The sequence below is a fragment of the Dama dama genome, chromosome 14 (genome assembly GCF_033118175.1).
Source record: "Dama dama isolate Ldn47 chromosome 14, ASM3311817v1, whole genome shotgun sequence".
Lineage (NCBI taxonomy): Eukaryota > Metazoa > Chordata > Mammalia > Artiodactyla > Cervidae > Dama > Dama dama.
This window is the reverse complement of record NC_083694.1, coordinates 40009332-40034899: the sequence shown is the minus strand read 5'-3', so window position 1 is coordinate 40034899 and position 25568 is coordinate 40009332. Positions and strand designations below refer to the sequence as shown.

General features: G+C 51.4%; 1 protein-coding gene across 2 annotated transcripts in view; it reads right to left on the bottom strand.

Moving 5' to 3' along the window:
* The window catches only part of CASZ1 (castor zinc finger 1), a 152130-nt gene that overhangs the window by 114848 nt on the left and 11714 nt on the right, over window positions 1–25568 (bottom strand). Inside the window, exons 1-2 of one of the 2 annotated variants that reach the window (XM_061160419.1) lie at window positions 4227–4335; window positions 3932–4083 (exon numbers count right to left, since the gene is read on the bottom strand). The gene's annotated coding sequence lies outside the window, so the exon portion shown is untranslated. Of the gene's footprint in view, window positions 1–3931; window positions 4084–4226; window positions 4336–25568 lie in introns of those variants that run through there. The other variant, XM_061160418.1, reaches the window with a different exon arrangement.

Here is a 25568-nt window from a genome sequence, read left to right as displayed (position 1 = left end):
TGCAAGACGGCGTCGCCAGCCCGCCCTTCTGCTCTCTTCTGTCACTCCCCCTGGAGGTCAGGCCTCCAGAGCGTTCCCGGAGGGCTGAGCCAGCCCATATGGCTGGGAATATGTTGCCAGCATGGGCGATGTCCTCACTGGGGCCCCCGCGGTTGGCTGTGACAACTTCACACTCGCTCCAGCCAGGCCTCTGGCTGCTGCCTGGGTTACACTGCACCCACTTAGGGGGCTTGTAGATGGCTTGGCTATTACAGCATCACTGCTGGGACTGCCTGTCCTGTCCTGGCCCAAGCAGACGATTCCAGGCCCAGGAGAGCGGGGCGTCACGTCAGGGACCCTGGAAAAAGGCAAGTCTAGGTCAAGCCTAAGGAAGGAAATACAGCAATTCACACTGTGAATTGTGGAAAGACTTTCCACGTGGAAAGACAGCTAGGATCTCTATCCGTGAGCTGGGGCTGGAGACTAAACTGGCCATTTCTGGAAATGAGGGAGTCTTAGACAAACCCATTTCTCAGCTCTCAAAGCTGATCAACTGAGGTTCTTTGTATCCAGGTGCAGAAATAACATTTAAAGCCACAGTGAGAGGACTTATACAAGCTTCTAGGCCCAGCCTCAGACCCAGTGAAGAGTCCATGGAGCAAAGGCACAAAACAGACTTCCATGCAAATCTTAAGGCCACAAGGACAGTGAGCTGGGATATCTCTGCTAAAATCGGCACCGGATATAAGCAGGCCTCAGGCCTTCCCCCCACACAGTGATGACCCAAGGGTGCTGACACACTCCACCAAGCTTTCCTAGCAACCAGCCCAGTGCCCAGAGCGGTGCTTCTCCCCCGGCACTGCCAGGTGGGAACATGAGACAGAGGAGATGTAGGGCTGCACATCAGGGGCTGGAATGCCAGAGCCAACCTGAGATCTTGTCTCTTCTGTCCCTGATTAATCCACCAGCAAGGCCAGTTCACTCCCCCTATAAACACACAGGGTCTCTGCCCTCTTTTCTCCATTTCCCCCTTCTGTCTCAGTCCCTTGCAGCTGATGTCAAATGGAGGAAAGGAGTAAGAACAACAATAAAATCTGTCTGTGGGATGTTCCCAGGGGAAAGAGAAAGGTTCCACTTGGTTCCTAAAATCAGCAAAAGCCCCCTCCCAGAATGTAACCTGGTTGGCTGAATCAACCTCTCACTCCAGGGGCTGCAGCAGCCTCCCTCCCTGGTTTCTGCCCTTGCCCCCTCAGTCCATGCTCACCATGGCAGCCCCAGCCTTCTTCTTAAAACAAAATCACATCACTTCACCTCCCTGCTTTAAACCCTCTAGCAGCTCCCCCATCACCCAAAAAATAAAGCCCCAACTTCCCTTGACACAACACACCCTACAAGCCCTGGCCTAGCCCTGTCCACTCCCAGCACTGGGGCCTCTTTCTGTCCACCAAGCACCTTGAGCTCTCAGCCTCAGTTCCTCTAGACTATTTCTTTCCTGCTGAAAATATTCCACCCCTCTTAGGATGAGTTTCCACTTTCAATTCCTCCATCTCAGCTAACCGTCATCTCCTCAAAGAAGGCTCCTGGACTGCCCAGTCACTTTCTACCACCTCATCCTATTTCCATTCCGCACTGAAGATTTCCTTGTCATTCTTTTGGGGTGGGTTTATCTGTTGTCCGCTTACCCAACCAGAACTCCACGAGAGCTGGACTGTCTTGTCACTCTATCCCTAATGATCAGAAGACACCAGGCCCTCCATAAGTGTTGAATAAACATAACAAGCTCTTCTGTGGCACAGCCGGAAGTGGGGAGAATCTGAGTCAAACAGGATCAGGTCTGTAGACCAGACCTGAGCACAGACTTGCCCCAAGCCCACACTCTTGTGTGGTGAGGCAGGACACCTCTGAGATCTCAGATCACTCAGACTACAGAGGACCCCAGGCTGTGGCCAAAGGGCTGGGTGAGTGAGGAGGGGCTCGGCCACAACATTCCCGCTAGGAGCCCTCTGAATTCCCAAGCTTCATTACCAGGGCCAAGACGGCCAATGCTAGGATGTAGGAGTCCCTGAGGACTCACAGAGCCCATGCCCTGTGCTGGGTACAAATCCCAGCTGGCGTGGCCCCTGGGAGTCAACAATGAGTGGAAACTTCAGGAAGGGAAAAACTAATGGGCATGTTTTGCCAAAGGATAGAAGAAAACAAAAAGCCTGCCACTGAGGACAGAACCACCAAACACTGCCCCCTGGAAAAGGGGCTCCACAGACACGCTGGCAACTTGCTCACATGCAGGGCACAGGCGGCTGGGGAGACCATCCAGAGGCTTGAGGATGCCTGGACTTGTCATCCAAGACCCACGAACATCAAGGAAGCAGAGTTGGACAAGAAAAGCCCAGGAAAAGAGCAGAGTCATACAGGAGTTGGTGCTGACCCAACTGGACGACTGCACAGTCTACGCAGACTCATTGCCATCAGGGGAAAACAGCTGCACATCCTCAATGTGGATGAACCAGTTCCTGGACACTGGGAAGACGAGTCTCAGCCACACAGTTACTCCACCACAGCAACCAAAGGCCATGTTTACAGCTGATCTTCAAATCTCTAGCCCTTATCCATGGCTTCTTCCGGGTCCCAAGGTGGCATGACCCAAAATGACCAGGCCTGCAGCTCTGCAGACCACTTAGACCTCAAGGAGCACCAAGGCTCCCATCTCTGTAAGTACCTCCTCCCTGCAAGTTCAAAGTCTAGAGTTGCAGCACTTGGCCACTGGAGGGAGGGGCGGACACGCCTGCCCTTGGTGCCCATGCTGCCTGCCATGCCTGACCCTACAACCAGAGCACAGGTGGGTGAGTCGGGGCTACCGCCTCCAGTCTGGCACACACAGGAGGAGCAGCCCCCAGGCCTGCCTTCCCAGCCACGCTCCAGGGCCTCAGTCTCAGCCCCACACTCTAAGATGCTGTCCACCAACTTTATCAGCCCAAGTCCTCTGGGCTTGTCCCTTCAGATCGTAAGAGAATACTGGCTAATGATCAATATGTAGTAAGTTACCTGTTTTGTATCAACCCTCCCCGCTACAGGCGTCCCAGGTGGTGTAGTGGTAAAGCATCCGCCCGCCAATGCAGAAGACTCAAGAGACACAGGTTGGATTCCTGGGTCAGGAAGATCTCCTAGAGTAGGAAATGGCAACCCATTCCAGTATTCTTGCCTGGAAAATTCCACGGACAGAGGAGCCTGGCAGCCCATGGGGTTGCAAAGAGTCGGACATGACTGAGCACATGCTCATACATCCACCTTGTGATCTGCCACATTTGACACCTGCAGGCAAATATCTGACAGTACCAGCCCCACAGGCTACCCATCCCAGGTGTAAGTACCTGTCTTAAGCATGGGGCTAACTTCCGAGCCAGGGTCAAAAGATACCTGTGTCCTCTTCTCTAAGGTGGGTCCTGCCTGGGCTGGAGGGTCACCAAGAGAACCCCAACAAGTCACACTTGAGCTCAGAGCAGAGCCAGAGCTGCTGAATGCATAGAGGGGTTGGACCTACCGTTCCCAGAGATGATGTTCAGAAATGACCCATCAGGTGGCTCCAGCCAAGTTTGCCACAGGCCTCAACTGGAGTATCTGCACACTGCTGGAACCACCCAATGTCATACAGTGGTGATGCTGGGAGGATTCTTCAAGGTCAGTGAGTCCCGCCTCTTTATTTTACTCGTGGGGAAACAGAGGTCCAGAGGGGAAAGAGCAGTGGGATGAAGTAGAGCCAGGGCCAAAATGCAGATTCCTAGGCCCTGGCTCTTTTCTCAAACCTGCACATTCTCAGTTTTGCTTAGGGGAGCTAAGCTACCACCACTGAGAAAGGCCGATGCAGTATCTCCCCTAAGAAGGAAACCCTGGCCTGGCCAATGACACTCCCGCCCACATTTCTCAGTGACATCTTGGGAATCTTGGGAGTGGTTACCTTTGCATCCCAAGAACCTGGGGTCCGAAGTCCATTCCCACACACACCACGGGAGCAGCAGGACCCCTTCTATAGGAAGGGCCGACGCCGAGACAGCAGGAAAGGCAGGTAAGATGGATGGTCTTCGCCTTCACTCAGTGAGGCCTGTTTGCCTACCAAAAGGAGAAAGGAAAACAGGTTTATTTGGCTACTGTTGAGACCTACAGAGCTACTCAGAGAGAAGGACAATAGAGGGTAAGGTTCAGACAACTTGCACGGCAACTGGCCAAAAAGGGAAGAGATTCTCAGGCCTTACCTGGCAATCGGCAGATGGCAACACCGTGGTGCATGCCGTGCCTGACCATACAACCAATGTACCCTTTGCACGATTATTAGCCAACTGCTACAAGGTTGTCCCACCTAATGAAGGAATCAAATGGGTAGAAACGAAAATAGGCCAATCAGGTGCCACCCCAGGTAACAACAGAGTGACCACACCCTAGACTCGGCACCGGGGGTGAAAGGTCAGCCTGACAATGAATCAAGCTGACACTGGAAACCAGATCAGACCCACACAACCAAACCAACCCTTGGCCTCTCCAGCCTCTTGTGCCCTTCAGACTTCCCCTCGACCAGCTCCCAGCTGCTCCCCTGACCCCCAAAGTGGCCTTATGGGAGTCTCTAAAAATGGAATAAGCAGGTGTCTCAACAGCTACTACAATGGGGAGTTTGGCCTCTTCTCTTTCTTTTCCCCTCCCCACGCTGGCTCTGTGCCCTTACATCTCATAAAAAAAAGAAAAGAAGGTACACACACATGCCCCCCAAAAGGGGGGCATATCATTTGTGATATAAGTGTTGGGCCAGAAAAAAGTGGCCAAAGAAACTTGGTAGGTTTGCCCTGCTACCGGCAACCTTTGTGTCAATTTAAGCAAATATTGTGGTGTTTCCATGGTGATTCCTGTTTTGAATATCCACTACACTCACTTTTTAAAGGGCTTTTCCTGTTTGCGTTTCAACTCCAAACCTGTAAATATTTTCAGCCTTTTTAGAAAAATTAGCCCAGGTGCGTGCAAACACAGACACACCACCACCAACACCAACACACAACCTCCTGGGCCTGTAGTTCCAGTCTCACAGATGTGAGAGTGGGGTGCAGGAACCCCGAGCGGGCTGTCTCTCTGCTCTCACACCCACCCGGCACACAGAGGGCTGGCATCAGGGAGGGAGGAGCCTAAAAGGCCGGTCCTTCCCTTCCCCCTCTGCCGGGTCACTGCAGCACCCGCAGCGCCTGGCCTGTGTATTCCTAAAGCCTGTGAGTGGGCTCGGCCTGACTCCACAGTGTGGCATGGTGTGGGCAGCTGCCTGGCAGGTTCTCCCACTTGGCCCAGCCCCTGGATCCCCTGGGGCCTCCCTGGAGTGCACGAACCCCTCCTCTCCTGCCTCCCAAGGTTGGGCCATGAGTGGAAGGGGGTAGTCGGTGCTCTGAAGCTTCCAGCACCAGCTCCACCCCACCTCTGCTCTGGGCAATGCCACCGACCCCAGCTCCCCGGAGAAGCTTCGGGTCGGCCCTGCAACAGTGGTCCCGGGCTTGGAGCAGCCCAGCTCCCACCCCACCCTTCGGCAGGGTTAACAGCGGGTTTCCTGGTTTCCATGGATTCCCGCCAGGCCCCTAATGTGAGTTTCGTGTGATTTGGGGGAAGTGAATTTCCTTTGTTTTCCAGTTTGGGAATATTTTTTTCTTTAAAAAAGAGGAAAAAACACTTTAATGGGAACTTCAGGGCCACTGAGAGACTCACTCCTCCGGGCTCTGACACGCCCCTCACTGTTGGTTCAGAACCCCCCAAAGCCTGGGGCAGCTTACCCACTGACCAAGCATCTCTAAGCTGGAAGATGGGGTGCCAGCCATCACCTACCGCTCCCCACCTCCAGATCACACTTCTTCTGGGGAGCTCTACTCAGATATCCCATCAGAAGGACTGCTGCCCCACCTGAAAGCCAGCTGCTTACACAGCTGGAGGACACTCCCCCGCTTCCAGGCACACAGGTTTCCCCAGAGAAAAGGTCAAGAGACAAGGGTAGGGTTCCTCCCTGGCTCCTGGCAAAGAGCTAGAAAAACCTGAGTCTGACCACACACAAAAGGTGAACAGGAATAAAACCAGGGTCTTACGTCCTAGTTCCGAAGGGGTTTTTCCAGTTACAGGGGGAGGGGGTCTTCGAGACCCTGGTGGGGACTTTGGCCTCTGCCAGCTGAGGGAGGGGCGGGTCCTGGGCAGAGGGACCTTCTCAGCTTTGGCAGCAAGAACGACTGAATAAAGGGTGTGGCCAGGCCTTCTCCTCCTCCTCCCCATTCCTGCATCCTCCAGCCCTGCCAGGGTGTGGGCATGCCCCAGGACCATCCCCAACCAAGTGGCCTGACTGATTTACCAAACCAGGGCACAGGCCCCAGGGCCTGCCATGGTCAGGCCCTCCCACAGCACAGGCCCTAGGGCCATGGCAGCAGCAGGAATCTTGGTCAGTAGGTTCAGAGCCCAAAGGACAAAGCTCTCTGGCCAGCAAGTGAAGGGGTGAGGTCAAGTGCAGGCACAGAAATAACACTGGGCTGAGACTCAGAAAACAGGGGTCTGAGTCTCAGTTCTGCTGCTTAACTCACTGTGGGCCCTTGGACAAGCCATGTACTCTCCCCAGGGCCCAAAACCTTACTGGTCCAACAGTGGTAACGCCTTCTTCCTGCCTACCTAGCAGATGTGGAGGATCAACAAGAGACGTGAAAGGCATTCAGAGTGTTCTAGAAAAGCTCTTGACTCCCAGCACCCTCTTCTTGCAAGTCTCTTCAAGGTAACTTTTCAGAAGCTACCTCAAGCAGGCCCATGTGCCCCTCTACTCCCTTCCTTGTGAAACCTTCCCTGTGGCATTTAAACCCGGACTAAAGTCATTTGTGCACGAGTCTGTCTCCACCATTGATTTTTAACTCCTCAAGGGCAGAGAGCAGGTCTTAATTATCGTTGCGTTCCCAGCATTTAGCACAACAGCTGGCCCGCTGTGGGCAGCACAAGTGTTTGTGAGATTGAACTAGTCCCTGATTTCATGTCAGAATCAGATGGGCCTGGTGCAGCTTCATGCCCCTCCTCCGACAGGAAATTTTATCACCTACTTTCATGCTCGCTTCTGTTTCGTTCCTCTAAGCCCCTGTGTCCTGGTCTCTCCCAACTCCTCCATCAACACCATGAATTCATAACTTTCAGGTTCAACGAGATGGCTTGGTTACATGACCCTCCTCCAGCTGATTCTGGTAAGAGGTGATTGAGCACCTACTATGTGCCAGGAAACATGGTGGGAGTGGAGGGCACACCCTCTGCCAAGAGGCCTATGTGAGAAGAAATGATATTAATTTTCCAGACGCCTTCTGTTCACCAAGCAGCGTGCCGAGTGCTTGTGTATGTGTGACCTCATTGAATCTTTACAACATGAAGTAGGAAGGATTATGATACCCGTGGCTAGATTGGGGAAGGCAGGCACAGAGATACATATCAAGCGACTTTCCAAAGATCGTAGAGCTCACAAGTGCTGGAGAAAGGCCTGGACTCAGGCTGACAGGCTCCAAGGCCCAACTCACTTGAAAGTTCCCCTCGTTCCTACCCATGACCTCAGTCTCCACCCACACCTAATGTTTTTTCCCCTCCTGAATCTCAGTTCTCCTGCCCTCCAAACAGGTCTCCATCAAATCCTCAGAGTCACCCGAAAGCATTCAGAGATCACAGCCCAGGGGGAAAGCAAAGTCCAGGCTTAGGTTGGAGGGAGGTGAGGCCTATGGTGATACACCGGGGGAGCAGGAAGAACCCCCAGATCCACCTGGTCAACAGGGTCCCAGCTGTGGGTATGTCTCCTGGAGAAGAAAGGGGTTGAGCCACCCGACATTGTCACTTGATGGGATAAGGACGAGGAAGCCACCTGGGAGAGGGCCGCTGTGTGTCAGGAGGCCCTCTGGGCATGGGACAACCTCTATGTCTTCTCTCCAGACCCAGAGTAAGCCAAGAGGCTTTATCCTGGGATGGGTGGGTGGGTACACTGAGATTTTGGCTGCCTCCCCCACATTGATACCTCCTGTTGCAATGAACACCTGCTGCAGAGATGCAGGGCTGAGAAGCGAGGCCACAAGATCCCCTGACCTTCACCAGGTGAATGTGCAGTTGAGGCAGGGGTCACCTAGCATCTCCCCAGTGGTGAGAAGTCACTGGGAGGTGTGGCAGGGAAAGATCTAAATCCAAGAGGATAAAGAGGTGGAAGATCAGGCCAGGTGGGGAGAGGACAGAGCCCTAATGAGCAGATTTCATAAACCACCTGGAGTGAAAACAAAAACACAGACGTGCACATTGCCCAACTTCAGGGCTGTATGGAAAAGGGGAAAAAAAAAAACAATAAAAAAATCCACATCTTAATACAAAAATCCTACACGATGTGTTGTGGCACGAAAATGTTTTTCACTGCATTTTTCATCTGTGATCTCACACAGCCTACGACGGGTACGCCCAACGCAGGAGGTATTTGATGGTACACAAACAGGGCAAACACATACACAATGAACCAAAACAAGGGCAGCAAAGATTCAGATTGGCCCGAGCTGGCACCTCATGGCTTCAGGTGGCCTCTGGCTCCAAGCATGGGCCCCCTTTAGATTCCTGAGGGAGGAATAAACAGAGCAAGAACAAGCTCAAATGGAAAGAAACATGTGGAGTTCTGAGCACTCAGAACCAGCGGAGCTGCGGGCCAGCTGGTCGTGTGGTTTTCTCCACTGACGGTGCTGTCCCGCCATCGACAGAGGCCAGAGAAGGAACGCACACCCCGAAGGCCCCTCCTGTGTGTCACTTACCCCACAGTTACTATCTGTCTCCTGTTTGCTCCACCCCTCCCCCCTTTTAATTGTTGGATGAGTTTACAGAGCTGTGTGCCAAAAACAATCAACTCTAGGGAACAGAGTTATACAAAAAAGGGCGTGTCGCTGGAGGGAGACGGATATCCATGGAAACCGCCACCTTTTCTCACTAGTCTAGGTAAAGCCAGGGGAAGGGGGAGGGGTGGGGTGGGGCTCCACCCAGAACAGGGCCCCAGAAAATGCTGGGGTCGCTGATGACCTGAGGGAGCCACGTCTACTGGGGAGGGTCAGGAAGTGGGGTCAGCCAGAAACCACCACCAGAGCAGGGCTGTGGGAACTCGAGTGCACACACACACGTTTGTGTGCACACACACACCACCTCACCAGATCACTGGGACAGGAGGCCATAGTAGTTTCGGGCACAAGCTTTGGAGCCAGACTGCCAGGTATGAGCTGCCATTTACAAGCTATGTGACCCTGGGCAAACAAACTTCTTTGACTTCTCTGTGCCTCAGTCTCTCCATCAATAAAATGAAGATAATAATGCCCTTCCTGCATATGGTTATGAGGATTAAATACTGTATTACATGTAACATGCTGAAAAAAGTAGCTGGCACATAGTAGGTGCTAAAAGTACTTAAGAAATTAAATCAATCAAAAGGGCTAAATGAAAAGAACGGAGGAACGGTTTCCAGTCTCTGCCCCAGTTGAGGAGGGAAAGAATGATAGTTCACATTTATTAAGGACTATGTGCCGAGGACCTTAATACATTAATACAAATAACCATCACAAGAAGCCAATGAGGCAGGTTATTATCCTAACTGGATAGTTGAGGAACGAAGACTCAGAGAGGGATGTGACCCACCCAAGGTCACATACCAGGAAGAGATTTGAACCCAGGCCTGCCTAACACCTACACAACACGATGCTTGGCAAGGAGAGGGAAGCAGGTGGGGAGGAAGCAAGAGAGGGATGGATGAACTTCCAGGAGGTTCTCTTTCCAGACTGGACTTAGATGCACAGCAATGCAACCCAGATGTGTTTTTTCCCAAGCTTACAAAGGAAAATGGAAATCCCCCAAACCAGTGACCACCAATGGAAGGAATAAGTAGAGGAAAGCTGAGATGGCCAACAGGCTCAGGTATCCACATTCCTCAGGAGGTCTTGTTCCAGTCCTGATCCCAGGAGACAAAAGATGCTCTCCAGAATCAAGAGGTCCCTGGAGGGGAGGCGGCAGAATTTGTGGGTCCACCTCACATCGATGAGGGCTCAGTGCCTGAGAAAAATCCTGGGAAGAACCCAAGTGTTTGCCTTCTAAGAACCCAGGCAGATTCCTGGAGGGGACAGGGCACAGACAAGGGGGACATAGGCCTCCCATGTTGCCAGGTCAGGCCCAGGGACGCACAAGAAGCCTGGGAGGCTGAGAGCTGGAGTCAGAGGCTGCACACCCTAAACGGTCTGGTTCTTACCCTGCTCGGAGACGGAGGCCACACAGGCTTGGTGGCTCAGCCCTTTCTGCGATCGACCACCCAAACTCATTCAGATATTTCCTTTCTCACTTGCTTTTTAAAAAAAATTTAATGTTCTCTATAATTCATCCGTCCCAGAAGATAATCGATAGAGCCCGTAATGAAAATCTGAGCCATATTTTATGATCCGCTGCGAGCAGAAAGGGCCACATCAGCAGGTCCAGTTTCGGTGCTCCCTATCTGTCTTACCCACTGCCCCGGGGATTACTTACCCAGCCAGCCCTGCCCACAGCCCCCCACCCAGAGCTCTGCCCTTGGCCACCCAGGAAGGTGTGGACTGCCCAGCTGGTAAAGAGACTCAGGCTACCACCCTGGCATCGCCCTGACGCTCACTCCACCAACCCCAGTCACAGGATGGTCACCCGCCATTGCGGGTGACTTTCTGAGTCTTTCTGAAGCTGTCCACCCTCCCCCCACCAGACCTTGGCAGCCCTCCACCCTGGAATCTTACAACCCTCTTCAGTCAGGGCCCTTCCAGAAGCCAGAAGACCCTCACTAGGACCTGGAGGCCTGGGCAGGCCTCATGGAGCCAGGCCAGCCCCCACATGGCTTTTACTCCCCACCAAGAAAGGCCATCCACTCTTTGGGGGCTCCCGGGGCAGGGGCGGTTCCTGAGGAACACCTAGGACCCTCTGGTTAGTGGAGGGAAATCATGATTGCTCATTATTACCACCTTAAGCATATTCCTCCTCTTCTTGGTCTCTGCCCTGTGAGGCGAAGGGTGTGGATGAGCCAGTCTGAGGGGACTCACTGTGGGCTGAGAGGGGCACCCCCTTCTGCTCCAACAGGACTCACTGAAGGAAAGGCAGAGTCCCACCCCTTGCCCTGGCACCACTAGTGGGAGCCAAACAACAGGTGAGGCCAGGCTCCTCCCAGAACTCTTTGCTGCTTGGCACCAATCAGAGAGTGCCACATCACCAGTGCTGGGATGGGTGACCCAGGGAGCCCAATCAGAGCCCAGAGAATGCTCCAACATCGCAGGAGCAAGGTCTGAAACCAATAAGAAGTGTGATCCAGCCATAGTGTGGACCACTACAGTCATCAACAGACATTTACAGAAAGCAGGAAATTATTAAGAGACAAAATTCATATGATTCTACCATTTAGAAGGCTGTCCAGTAGAACTTTCAGTACTGTTCAGTATGGCAGCCACTGGCCATGTGCGGCTACTGAGCACTGGAAACATGGCAAGTGTGACTGTGGAGCTGAATTTTTAATTTTATTTAATTTTAGTTTAAGTGACCACACATGTCTAGAGGCTACTGTATTGGACAGCACAGGTTTAAAGAAAGAATTTCTTAAATGTAAAAAAAAAAAAAAATTCTTAATAAAAGATTTAAAAGCCTGTTATCTCAAGGCAGTAGAATAATCATTATAAACTTAACAACAGAAAGTGTTAATGTTTACGCCATGTGTCAGGCTCAGTGGCCAATAGTTCAAGCAGATCATCACACTGAATTGTCACCGTCCTCCAAGATACATACGACTGTTATCCCCACTTTATAGATGAGGAAACTGAGGTTCAGCAACAAGAAGTAACTTACCCAAAGTAACAGCGCTGGGTGGCAAAGATGGGTCTCAAACCCAGGTCTCTCTGTTCACTGGATCTGTACTTTATGTATTTTTAAATTATTCTCTTCACAGGTTTTTTTTTTTTTTTTTTTTTGTATTTTCCAGTGAGCCGTGAACATGACTTGTAATCAGGAAGAATATGTCTTTTTTAAAAAGACCAAAAAGAGGCAAATTATTTTTCCCTAGGAGGGATGTTTATAGAGAGATTACTGAGGCCTCCTGCCAGCTGGGCCTCCAGTTTTTGAACAGAGAAAAGAGAAGGCAGTGTGGTTGCAGGTCCCCACTGTCCCTGCTGCTCCTACTGCCCAGATGCCTGGCACTCAGGAGGTCTCAGGACAGACGATGCTGGGCTGAGGATCCTCCAGCAGCCAGGCTGCCAGTAGGATCCAGTTTCCTCCCAGCCCCACCCTGGAGTCAGTTCCTGACAGGTTTCTCAGCAGTTTTGCAATCATCACCCAGGTCTGCATCTTAAAGAAGGCAGCAGGCCATGGGGCTGTCTGCAAAAGGCAACACACCATTCTTACCATGGACCACCCTGTCCTACTATCTTCTAGTTGTTATTGCTATTGTTTAGTCGCTCAGTCGTGTCTGACTCTTTTGCAACCCCGTGGACTGTAGCCTGGCAGGCTCCTCTATCCATGGGATTTCTCAGGCAAGAATACTGAAGGGGGTTGCCATTTTCTTCTCCAGGGGATCTTCCTGACCCAGGAATTGAACCTGCGTCTCCTGCATTGGCAGGCGGATTCTTGACCACTGAGCCACCAGGGAAGCCCCCCGTTACTACCTTCTAGAAGAGCCAGGAGCTCTGGGCCAGCAGCCCAAGTCTGGGATATGCTGTCTGCCCTCTGTGGGCATGGAGAGGCTTGTTCTCCCAGTGGGGGACTGTCATTGGCCCCGTTCACCCACTCTTGGGACTGCAATTAGGTTCAGAACAGGGGGATGAAGAAATTTCCTTTGAAAAGTCTGTGATAAAGGAAAAAGGCCCAGTAAGTACTGAACCTGGCTAGAAATGGAATCAGGAAGGATTGGATTTTGAGTTGTTTTTGCTTTTTTTCCATAGCACCAACCTGAAGGGTGGGAGACAGGGAGTAATTACCCCCACTTGATCTGGTTTCCATTTCAACGCTTCCCCCCCCGCCCCGAGATGCACAGATTGTTCAGGTTTCAGGGTAGGCAGGATAAATTGTCCTTACTTAGATGGTTTTTATTTTTATTATTATTATTATTATTATGGATTTTTGGTTCCATGCTGTCTGCAGTTCTCTGTCATTTCCAATCTACCTTATGTTCCCCTTGGATTTATATATTTATTTTCGGGGGTTGGTTTCAGGTGCTTCTCGTTTATCAAACAATCAGCCCTGTGAGGTACGCTGGGTGTTTCCAGAAATTACATCACAAAAAATCATGCAATTAAAGTGTAAGAGGAAAAAAAAACATAGCTCTTGCTTAATTTTGTATTTTAATTAGCGACTTATTGTAAACGTAGACTTTTAAAATGGAGGCGCCTAAGCAAAGCCAGTCAACAAGTTTTTCTAATGAATTAATTTCACCTCTTCACTCCTCCTCCTCATGGCAAATGTCATCTTCCAGATTTTCTTTGCCCTTTTTTTTTTCTATTCCACTTTTTACTTCTTGCCCAACACATATTAGAAAAAGGATGTATGTTAGTCGCTCAGTTGTGTCCAACTCTTTGTAACCCCATGGACTGTTGCCCACCAGGCTACTCTAACCATGGAATTCTCCAGGCAAGAATACTGGAGTGGATTGCCATTCCCTTCTCCAGGGGATCTTCCTGACTCAGGGATTGACTCCAGGTCTCTTGCACTATAGGCAGATCCTCTACCATCTGATCCACCAGGGAAGCCCCTGAAATAAAAAAATCAGGAACTCGGACATCGAGGACTCTTACAGTAGCCCTTCCTTATATATATGACCACGGAAGAAACCTTGATGGTGAGGGTTCTGGCTGAAGACCCAGTGCAAAGTTTGCCGCTGTGCCCATTGTTCTGTCCCCAGACCTGTTTCACTGAGGCCAAACGCCTCTGTGCTCAGTCCCAGAGATATCCCTCTGCTCCTGGAGAGAAAAGAAAGCCCAGTGCAGCGCAGAGTGCCAAGGCAACAGGAAGAGGGTGGAGTCTCAGGCCACCTGGAGCCTGAACAGATACGAGGTGAAGAAATGGGAAGCTCCCAATGTTGTGAAACCCAAGAGACCTCTGGTTGCCTGGAGGAGGGGGAGAGAGGGCACAGAAGGGAAGAGGAAAGGGAACACAGAGTCAGAGAATAGAAGCCGAAACCAGCAAGGTCTGTCCAGGTCGTGTGGCTGCACAGAGAAAGCACACATCCATGAGTCCCAGGCACCTCCTGAGGGTAGATCCAGACCGCCATCATGGGTGTAGAGTCCTGCTCTTCCCCCTGTGGAAAGCTCACAGCTCTGAACTTCCCTGGTGGTCCAGTGGTTAAGACACCACACTTCCAAGGCAGAGGGTGTGGATTTAATCCCTGGTCTGGGAACTAAGAGAGTTCACAGCTCGGGGGGTAGGGGACAGGAAAGTCAACTAATCTGCCCCTTTTAGCCTAGTTTCTGGGACAGAAGGCTGAGGAGAGGAAAGAGTCCCCTAGTTCTCTGCCATCCCAGGAAGGATAGACGAGACTCAGATGTCCCAGCCAAGGGAAGACCCCTGGAAGATGCTTATGGCCTCCGTGTCCCTGTTCACAGAGACTCATCTGAGCCCTCCTGTCATCCCAGAGGCTAGGCCAGCTTAATACGCATAGGCGTCCACCTGAACACCCGACAGACGCATGCCTCCTACTCAGAGCTCCAAAAACAGTGCAAAGACACCGTGGAGAAATGCTCTTCTGGGGCAAGCCAGGGTATCCAGTACAATGGGCAAAACTCCACCTTGGCCATTTTTATTCTGAACGGGAAGAACTGCAATGCTGGGCTCAGGAAAGGTTGTCATTTACCTGCCCCTGCCTCACGACCACACTGGTGGGGGAGGTGGGCACTCAAGAAGGCTCTGGAACACCTGGAGGCAGAATCCTGGCCCCTGCTCCCTGAGATTCCCAAAGAAAGGAAGGAAGAGAGGAAGGAAGAACCTCCTTCCTCCAGGGAGGAAGGGGCTGGACCTCCATGTCATCACGCACCGGTGGGAACCCAGACCAAACCTCACGACAGATCCTGCTCGGTTCAGCTTCAATCGGAAAGAAAGGCACTCATCAAACAGGGGCCGGGCAGGGATGTGGGCACCGAGATTAGGAATTTGGAAAACCATCTGAGGAACCTGGCCCTGGGAAGACAGCAACAGGATTTAATACCTTATCCCAGCTGTCTGGTAAACACCCTGAACCATCCCCACACTCCGTTAGGCAGCCTCGGATCCTCAGGTGTGCTGGCGACGGGCAGGTAGAGACAGACGTGGGCAGAGACAGGAAGGGGGGGGAAGTATAGGCCTGGGGGGAGGGGGGAGGGAGGAGCTGGCCTGGAAGGATAGGATGGGTGGCAGCCAAGCCAGACAGTCAATGAAACAGCTGACAGGTGCAAGGAAGGGGGGCAGGGAGAAGAGAAAGGTGAGCTGGGGGCTCAGAATACTTGGGGATGTCACCGTCACACCCCAGGGGAGCTGAGTGGGATGAGAAGAAGAGTCAGAGGCTTGCAGGCCAAAGACCTAAGAGTCCTGGCCGCCCTTTCTCCCAATTAAAGGAGAAATCCAGGCCTTGCGCTCCTCCAAACCAACCAGAACCGAGAAGCCGGTAGGGGCTAGCTTCCAGAGTTTACTGGCCACCTATGAGAGCAATCTGCTGGTATCCTTTAGGGTCACCCTCTCGCCAACACACATACACAGATTGGCTTGGATTGTTGAGCTGCTCAGTTGTATCTGACTCTTTTTCAACCCCATGGCCTTGTAGCCCACCAGGCTTCCCTGTCCGTGGAATTTTCCAGGCAAGAATACTGGGGTGGGTTGTTATTTCCTTCTCTAGGGGATCGTTCTGACCCAAAGATTGAACCCACGTCTCCTGCATTAGCAGAAGGATTCTTTACTATTGAGCCACCGGGGAAGCCCACATACACATATACACCATGCCAAAAAGATTGTCAAATCAGTCAAAATGGAGCTTTCTTCTACTCTAGGCTAGAGCTGATAGAAGAAGTCGGGAGGGTAGGGGGCAGCCCTGAGTGATTCAGAGGGGACTCAGCCCTCCAGAGATGGCTCAGGGTGAGTGAAGAGTAGACTAGAAGAAAAGAGGGGCCCAGGCTGGTCCTTGGGGTGTTCCTGGGCGAACCACCTTTGCTACAATCCAAGCACAGAGGTCAGGCCTGCCACCTCCACCACCAGGCCCAAGCAGGCCACATGACTAATTCTCTTTTCCCATTTCCGTCTGCTCCTAGATGTAATTACAGTTTTGGATTGCAATCCACCCAAAGTCTAACCCTGATGCACTCTCCCTGCTCTCAGAGAATCGGAAACCATTTCCAAAGCTAAAAGGCGCACCCCTTTTAAATGTTTTCATCGGCTGGCTTCTTCCAGCCACACTCTCAAAGCTGCCCTGGCCACCTCCATCAGCAATGGTCCTCTCTCTCTGCCCCCTCAGAACCATAGGATCTCCTGTGTTGCCAGCAAGGGGAAGGAAGAGGTTTCCTGGACTGCTGTGGGTCTGGGCTTGGGGTCCCCTGCCTTCTGCATATCCTCTAAGCCCCAGGATCCCAATAAATTCCATCCACGGCCCCTTGGTCCAAGATCTCCAGATGGAAAACCTTCCTCCTCCAACCATAATCACGTGAAATGCAGACCCCTCCGCTCCAAACATGATTCTGTGGGCCCAAGAGGAGCCACCAGAGGAGGCTGGGAGCCTGTGCCCACCCTCCCCTGCCCCAGTGCCAAGTACTCTGCAGCCCCAGAGCAGAATGCTAAGACCCAGAGCTGACAGGTCTGCAGTCAAGGGAAGTCTCAAGCATTTTCCGCCGCCATTTCTGCTCCAGGTTTTCAACTCTGGCCTTGCCCGTATCAAGTTTGAATCTTTGCATTAAACACACACACAGACAGATGCACCATTCCCCAACAGCGAGTGAAAACGCATAGAGAAAAACCCCACAAGACCTAGGGTTGGGGCTGGAAACCAGTGTCACCAGCTCACTGTTTCCCCCACACCAGGCAGACAGCCAGAGAACCCAGGGCAATACAAGCTGTGGACCTCGCCAGACATTAGAACACTTGTTCGGGTCCCTATACTTTGGAAGCTGGTCCCTCGTTGCAGCGCTTCGGGCCACTGCTGCTGATAATTTTTCAGAGATAAACAAACCGGTTTGGATAAAACAAGAACCAACCTGAATTCTTTACCCAAAACTCAAAATGAAACTCTCCCATCACCCCTCTCCTTCCCTTCTCTACCTTCCTGTGCCATTATCCAGTTTCCTAAAACTCAAACAACTCAATTTTTTTTTTTTAATTCAGTCTTCTAGGCTTTTTTGTTCATGGACACCACCATTTGGTCCAGCTCAAAGAAATCCTGGCTTATTGAAAACATTTTTTGTTCAGTTTCTCAAATATGCCTGAGTCAGAAGGAAAAATGGAGAAGGGGACTGTGCCAGGGAGCTTCTTGCCAAGCTGGCCTGGGTCTTTTCCTCCTGTTCTTTTTTAGGCTCAGAGTCTTTCTTCCACACTCTTGTGGTCCCCCTAAACCTGCAGCCCCTTTATAAAGGGTGGTGTGTGGACTGGACATCTGGTCTACCTCTCTTTTTTTTGAGTAACAGAGGAAAGAAGTTGCTCAGTTCTCCTTGGGGGTTTGGCAGGTTAATTGAGGCTCAATGTCAAGACAGGAAGGAGGCCAAAGGGCAGAGAAGAAAGACACAGCCCTGAGGATTGAGGCCATGTGTGTCTCCCTGCAGGCTTCATGTATGACGTGCCTGCCTATAACCAGAGTCATTCATGATTGACACACCCTCACCCACCACCCTGTCCCACCCAATCAGGCTCCCGTGTCCCCCCACCTTCTTTGCCTTATGCACTAAGCTAGTTTGGAACTTCTACCAGGGTTCCTGCCTCCAAAGTCCCCGTTGGTGGGGTCTGCTGCGTCCCTGTAGCTAATTTACACCCGTCAGGGTTTAAAATAGCAGAGGCATAAATGAAAAGTCCAATTTCTTCAAATTTGCATTGTAAAACCATCCTTCAACTTCCTTGAAATAAATTTTACTATTTTATTAGTGCAAACAAAATGGTAATAAAACACTAATACAGCGCCTTGTATCCAGGGGAAGAGCTAAAATTAACATAGAGCGAGCAGTGTTTGCTATTACATTCAATTACCTTTTTACTTGAGATTTACATTCTCATCCCCTTAATCTCCATAGTAGTGGCTTCAAAATCATTCCTCCCAGGCTCTGCCCTTCCGGAGCCCCCACAGCTGGAAGCCAGGCCTCTTGCCCAGATGGCGCTCACCCCGGGCACAGCGCCTACTGCCCCTTTCACCACAGCTGCCTCTCATCACAGGGTACCACTTCTCACCCCTGCTCTTAATTTTCTCACATCTCAGCCTCTGAGCACTCAAAGCAAAGGGCTCTGACACAGGCACATTCAGACACGCAGTTATCAATAAGCAGGTGCACGGGGCATGGGACTGGGGTCATCGCTTCGTGAGCCTCTGAAGGCTGCCCCTGGCACAAGAAAGGGGCAGGCAGCGAGCTCCTGGGAGCCCTGGGAAAACTGGCATCTCTGGTTTGACAGGTTGTGGGGGACGGTTTGCTGCATGGCACAGCTGGGGCCTCTGGATTGTGGCAGGAAGCTCAGCCGTCTAGAAGTAGAAAGAGACAAGGAAGCCACAGGGTCCAGGTTCTTACTCTATCCACAGACAGCAGATCCGAGGGCTTAGGAAGTGGCTGCTTGTGGGTGACAGAGGTGAGCCTAGAACACCCTCATCCTGTCTTACCATCCAGCACTTTCCCTAACAGATAGTCCCTGAAACCAGAAGACCAGTCACCCCAAATACAGCCACAAAGTGTCTGAACCACCAGGAGGGCCCCTTTGTTTCCTGTAAGCGGACAAAAGCAGGACTCCTTGTCCTTGGGGACTGGTCAGCCCTGCTCTGAGACATCGACAGAGATGACCATGTTTCCAGGTGGCACAAAGTCCTGGTTCCAAATCTGTCACTGACTAGCTGTGTGATCTTAGACAAGGTACCTCCCCTCTCTGGGCCTCAGTTTTTTCATCTGGAAAACAAGCACAACCATCCCTGTGCTTTCTTCTTGCGAATGGTCACCGTGACTGAAAGATCAGGAAGTCACATTCAAGCCCACGGAGCCTCAGAAGTTCAACAGCGAATCTGTTTCTGAGATGGTCTCTGCGAGGGCTGGTGGGAGTCCCAAAATGAAGCCAACAGGGCTGGGATGCTCATCAGGGTCTCAGACCTCAGTATCTTGAGTTCCAGGCCAGGCCACCTCAGACCTCCATGACTTCTTTTTTTTTTTTGGGGGGGGGGGGGAGGGCAGTGCTTCAAGGCATGTGGGATCTTAGTTCCCTGACCAGGGATTGAACCCACACCCCCTGAAGTGGAAGTGCAGAGTCTTAACCACTGGACCACCAGGGAAGCCCTGTAACTTTGCTTTTAACCCACAAGCCTCCTTCTCTTACAGCTACCAAAGGCCCCAGATTATCCTTACAAAATCCTCTGAACTAATTTTGAAGAAGGAATTGCCAATCAGGCCAGGGTCCAGGCCATCTAACAGGTTCATTAGGAGAGATGGTTTGGGGTAGAGGGAAAAGGTAATAAAGGGGAAAAAGTTGTTGTAAGCCCCCACAAATTTTACTTGGCCTAGCTATTAGAACCAGGGGAAAAAGTGATTAAGACTAAAGGGGACACTTGTATACACAGTCACAATTACACACAATCATATCACAACCACACATATAATCAGTTATACAACCATTCAATATCTCTCACACACAATCAATCTCTCATATACAGTCACACACAATCATTCGTACAACCACATACAATCACACATAGACTCATTCACACATATACAATCACTCAGACACTCTCACACACACAACTACACACCTCCCTACTGTTCCCAACCCTCCCCTCCCAAGGTCTTTCTTTCCTAAATCTTATTCATAAAATATCTTCCAATAAACACTGGGAGGAACATTCTAGTCCAAACTGGTACAAGGCAAATCTGTCTTCACCCCTGATTCACGTGAAATTCTGAGTCCTACTACCACACAGTAGCTTCTGGGACATCAGGAGGTGCCCAACGGGAAGTGAGGGCAAAGGCTGCTGGCAGTACTGGCCAGAACAGTCAATGAAATGTTCACCAGAGGCCAATCTGGCTGTCCTTGCTCCGGCCCTTTCTGCCTGGATCCCACCACTCCCACCCCAGAGGTGAGCGTCATGAAGTAGCTTTCACATTCCACAAACAAAAGGCAAACCCCCCCTGCAAGAGGCAACCTCACACCCCAAAACGTGTGTCATTTTATTTGGTTCAAACTGGTCCTCTGCATATTTTCCTCCTTATTTTTTTTTCTCCCCGCTGGGAAAACAAAAGAAAGTTTGTTGTTGAGGCTCAAACATTTCTTGGGCCTTGTCCGAGTTCTACCTTGTTTTTCTTTTCCTTTCTGTCTGCCCCTCACCCCCACCCCGCCTTCCCTGCCTCCCCACCTTGGATAAATAAAGCACCCGAAGCTGGCACAGGCTGGTAAGGAAAGTACGAACTATCTCATAATTTTATAATTTTTTTAAACACACTGGCCTAGGGTTTTGGGCAAAGGACAAAAGCTATTGTTGAACAGCATAACACGAAGGTCTGAGTCACCGATACGCCTCGGCTTCTGGAGATCTCATAGGTTTCTGTGGCTGGCACAGCCATGAGCTCAGCACCCTGCGGGGGCCGTGGGTGCAGGCGCCCTCTCGCCTGGTGCTGCCCCGCCCCCACCCCCTCCCCAAGGCTCCCTACTGGGCCGACGCGGCGGCTTTGTCGGTTTTTAATCATAGGGGGGCATTTAAAGAAAATGTTGTGAAATAAAAAACAAATCACCGTCATCCCATCACCCTCACGCTCTCTTCATTTTAGAGGATCACCTTTGTCCATACGCGTCTGTGATTTTTATATAGTTTCTACCCTGGCGTTTGCCACCCTCGGCCCTTGGCGTGTTGTTTTGTTTTTTCACTCACATAATAAACATTTTTTCCATGTTTCGAAATCATCTGGAGGATTATTATGTGCCTAGGTGACAGTATTTCTTCCGCGTGTTATTCTCGGGCCGATGCTACCAGGCGAGAAGGGGAGAAGGGCGCTGGGGGAGACCTCTCCTTGAATTGAATCATTTATCCACCAGATTCTAACCAAGGTGGGGGCTTTGCCTGAGTGATCTGGATCACCTTGACCATGGGGGTTTGGACTTGGAGTGTGTACCTAATTGAGGAGGAGGGCTCTACTGAAACCCTGCCCATCCTGTGCGAGGCCACGGGCGTCCCTGCCCTGGTGCCGGGAGAGACACTGCTTCCAGCAATGGCCTTCATCCCCACGCTGACCTTCACCCCCACAAACTGCACTTCCTCTTTATAAAGCGCCCTGGCAGCAAAAAGGCCCATGACAACACTCAGCTCTCCATTTTTATATCTGAATATCTCAAAGCACTTAGCAAGGACTTTCATTTTCTCATTACCCCAAGGAGAGGAGGTCATTCGGGAAAATGGTACAAATATTCCCATTTGTCAAAAGCAAGAAGGAAGTGAGTTAAAAGGAAAATTCTACCACTTAACTGAGTAAAAACCAACCCAGGAGGGAAGGCAAGGGTCTTTTCTGCCGCCCCATTCACCCAGTCTGCTTTCACCAACACAACTTCAGGAACCTCATTACCAAAAAGATGGCTCTGGGCCAAAATCAGGTTTCCATTTTGCCGAGAATCAATCACTACCCAGCAGCTCCAGCTCAGGAGAACCTACCACCTCGTCCTGGGTCTCAACCTAAACTATATTCTCCTATGATTATAATTATGTAAAATGTATATTACACATATATATAGTCACCAAAGGGGAAAAAAACACAAGGAAATACACTAAATACTAAATGAAGTGGTGTTAACAATAGTTCAGTTACGGGTGGGTTTTTCTCCTTTTATGTATTTTCAAAAATCATTTAAAATATGGTCATATTTTCCCAGTGTATGCAGAAGAGCCTCTGTGTCAGAGTCCCATCAACCTGCATTCAAACTCTGACTCTCCTTTTACCAGCTGGGTGAACTCAGGTAAATTACCGAACCTCTCTGAGCCTTATTTCCTGATTGGTGCCATGGGAATCAGACCACGACCTGTCTGTGTCCTTCAGTCCCACAAAAGTCACAGCATCTGACATGTAGTTGGCACTCGGTAAATGCCTATTTCTTTCCTCTTTTAGTGAAATGAAAATGTAAGACCAACTTGGCAAAAAATAAATAAATAGAAAATAAAATTAAAAAAACAATAAGATGAACTCAGCTGGCTTGGTGCCCCTGGGAGATAAAAGCAGGATGCTTTACCTGCCCCTTCCTCGATTTCCTCCAAGTTTGTCATCCTCTAAGCCATCTCCCCTCGCCCCCCACCAGCGAGGCTCCAGCACACGAACTGCAGGATGCTAGTCCTGGCTCTCCCATAACTCACCTGGTGGGTGAGAGTTGGGGGGGGGGGGGCGGCTCTGGGAGGAGAGGACGAGCCCCTCTCTGAGGCCCTCCACCAGGATGGGCCCAAGCGAGCCCCTCCGGGAGCAAACAGGCCTCATGCGAGGACCCAGCGGACACACAGGGTGATCCCCGGTTTTGCACCTTGCTGGCAGCCACCCTCCGGGGACGGGTGCCAGGCTGCAAAGGCCACCTGCTCCTGGGGGAGGGCAAGGGCCACGCTCCCGACTCAGAGGAGAGGCCAAGAGAGAAGCAAGATGGCGCCAGCATCTGGGAGGCGGCTCCTCCCCGGGCCAGGCAGGCCAGGCCAGGCCAGCCCAGGGGCTGCCACCTCGGGGGGGTGGGGGGAGTCCGACAGTCCAGCCCTGGCCATGGCAAGTCTCTTCCCTGATCCCTCCAGGGCTCCATACTGGGCCAACGTGTTTGCTCTGCTGGTTTGGCACGTATGCTTCAGCAAAACGGGCTCCAGCCCGACCTTGGGTGTCCTGGAGCCCGGACACAGGGACAGGCCTGAGCCTTCTATGTTCCCGCCTTCCTGATGATACATGGGGAGGATGGACAGTAAGAGTAATAGGAGCAATAATAGCTCCCTTTGTCACCACATGCCAGGCCTCAGGGCAAGTGCCTTACCAGCCTTTCATTTAATCCTTACAGCAGCCCGATACTATAGGCGGTGGCATTATTCCCATTTTACAAATGGGGAAACTGAGGCTCAGAGGGTTAGGGAGGAGCCTAAAGTCTCAGTACTGATACATGAGGGAGCAGAGATCTGAACCTGTGCTTCTGCATGGGGGCCAGTCTCCCAACTCAGCTGCTAAAGCGGCCACACTCCACCAGGCCTCTTCCAGAAAGGGGCCCCTGGGAGGCTTCCCCAGCCACCGGGAGACACATAGCTCCCAAGACCTGGCTGGATTTCTGCCAGAATGAGTGCCTTCTCGCCCCCTCAGGAAGAGGAGAGACACCACAGCTCCACCGAGAGAGGACAGTCAGGAAGCCATTTTACAAACATGGGGTGACTGGAGGAGCGTCTGCAAGATGGTGGTATTTCCTTCCCTGGCTCTCTAGGGACCTGGGACCATGCGCAAGAGCCAGGTTCAAGTAAATATCCATTGACTGATTTACTGGTGTGGACACGGCGGAGAGGGGAAACATGGGACAGGGGGCCTGCGGCACATACAGACCCTCAAAATTGCATGCCTCCCTTGTAAAACCGGGGAGCCAGCTCCAAATGGTGGCAGCACCTTTTCTTTCAAGTGAAAACACGTCCCTGATGGGAGGCTGGCCTTGGGGAAGGCACCAGACTAGGTCCCTGAAGCATGGGCCGCCAGCTCTCCAGCCGCCAGCACGCAGGTCCCACGGCAGGCGGTGGAGCCCCGCAGGGTGGGGGCCGGGTGGGCCACCCGGGGCAGACAGTCTCCAATCATGCTGAGCACAGCACATCGCTTCATTCAGGAACCCAGAGTCAAATGTACAGCTGGGTCTAGAGTTGATTCAGCCCTTAACTCGTTCGGGATCGCTGGCGGAGCCACGGAGGCGACGGGGAGTGGGGTGAGGGGTGGGCTTACAACCTGGAGGAGGGGGTGAGTCCCTTCCCAGGGACGGGGACGCGGCAGGAGGCTGGGGCAGAACCCCTACTGATAATGTTGGTACACACGGAAAGGAACCATGATTCTTTTCAAACCCCCTCTCAAAACCAGACAAGCGTTGGGAGTTGAGGGAGGGCTGAGGGTGAGTGTGTGTTAGGTTGGGGGTAGGGGTGAGGGAGCTTGTTTTCTACCCACTGCCAAATTCTCATTTACTGTCAGCTCCAATCCATTCGGAACTCACTGACTCAATTGCCTTTTCACGGGGAAAGGAGCCTGCACAATGCAGGGGACTTTTCAGCTCCACATTAGCACACAGGGCACTGGGCAATGTCCAGGAATAAACACACACGTCCCTCCCAGAGGCCGCCGACCCCACCTCCACCCCCAAACAACCCAGCCAGCCCTGCCAGGGCCACATCTGCTCCTCCAACTTTGCCCCCAAAACTTTTTTTTAAATGTAGTTTGACCCATGGAGAAGTGTGTGTGTGTGTGTGTGTGTGTGTGTGTGTGTGTGAGTGTGTACATATATAAGCATACTTATATGTGTGTTGGATGTGGTGGGGTCTAACTCAAAATACAAAGGCCCACAAGAATTAATTCTGGGGCAGTTCCAACTCTTCCTTTTGCCTGAAAAAAGGAGGGATGGGGAGAGAGGGAAAGAAGGAATTCATATTAGGGTCCCAGAAGAAAGAAGTCTGGGAGGGTTCCGTTAAAGTGTTGATTAAAAAGAAATCAGCATTTGGTCGGGGAGTGTCCCTAAGAACTTAGCTGCACAAAAGCTCTTCAATAATCATTATGAAAATAATATCAACATTTATAATTATAGTGATTATAGTAACAGTTGTCCCCATTTCTCATGTGCTCACTTGCTATGTGCCCAGCACCAGACCCTAAGTATGGGTACTCATCAGCTCAGTTAACTACCACAAAGACCCAGGCAGGCAGGCACTGTCCACTGTCAGCCCAATTCCACAGACTCAAAGAGTTAAGACCCCTGCCCAGGTCACAATTCAGTATGTGGGAGAAGGAGTTTAACCCTGCTCTGCTGAATGCTAGCCTCACCTGTCCCAGGAGAGAGAGAGGAAACATGCATGGGATCTATAGAGAAGGCAGCCCCAGCACCATGGAGGCCTTGGCTCCAGACAGGGAGGCCCCTTTGACTTGTGGGAACATTCCTGCCACCCATCCCCTACCTCCATCATTGTCCCTTGAAGACTGAAGGTTCATCCCTTTAGCCCAGGCTCTGAGGGGAGTATCCCTCTTCCTCAGATGTAAGTACTTACATGTAAGTGTATGTAAGGGTACTTTAAGTACCCTCCTAAAGTCCAACAGAATTTTCTGTGATCAAAGTGTTCTTTCTCTGCTGCCTAACAAAGTAGCCGCTGCCTGCTACAGAGTACTTGAAAATGTAGCAAGTTCATTGATGAACTTAATCTAAGTTGCCACATGGGC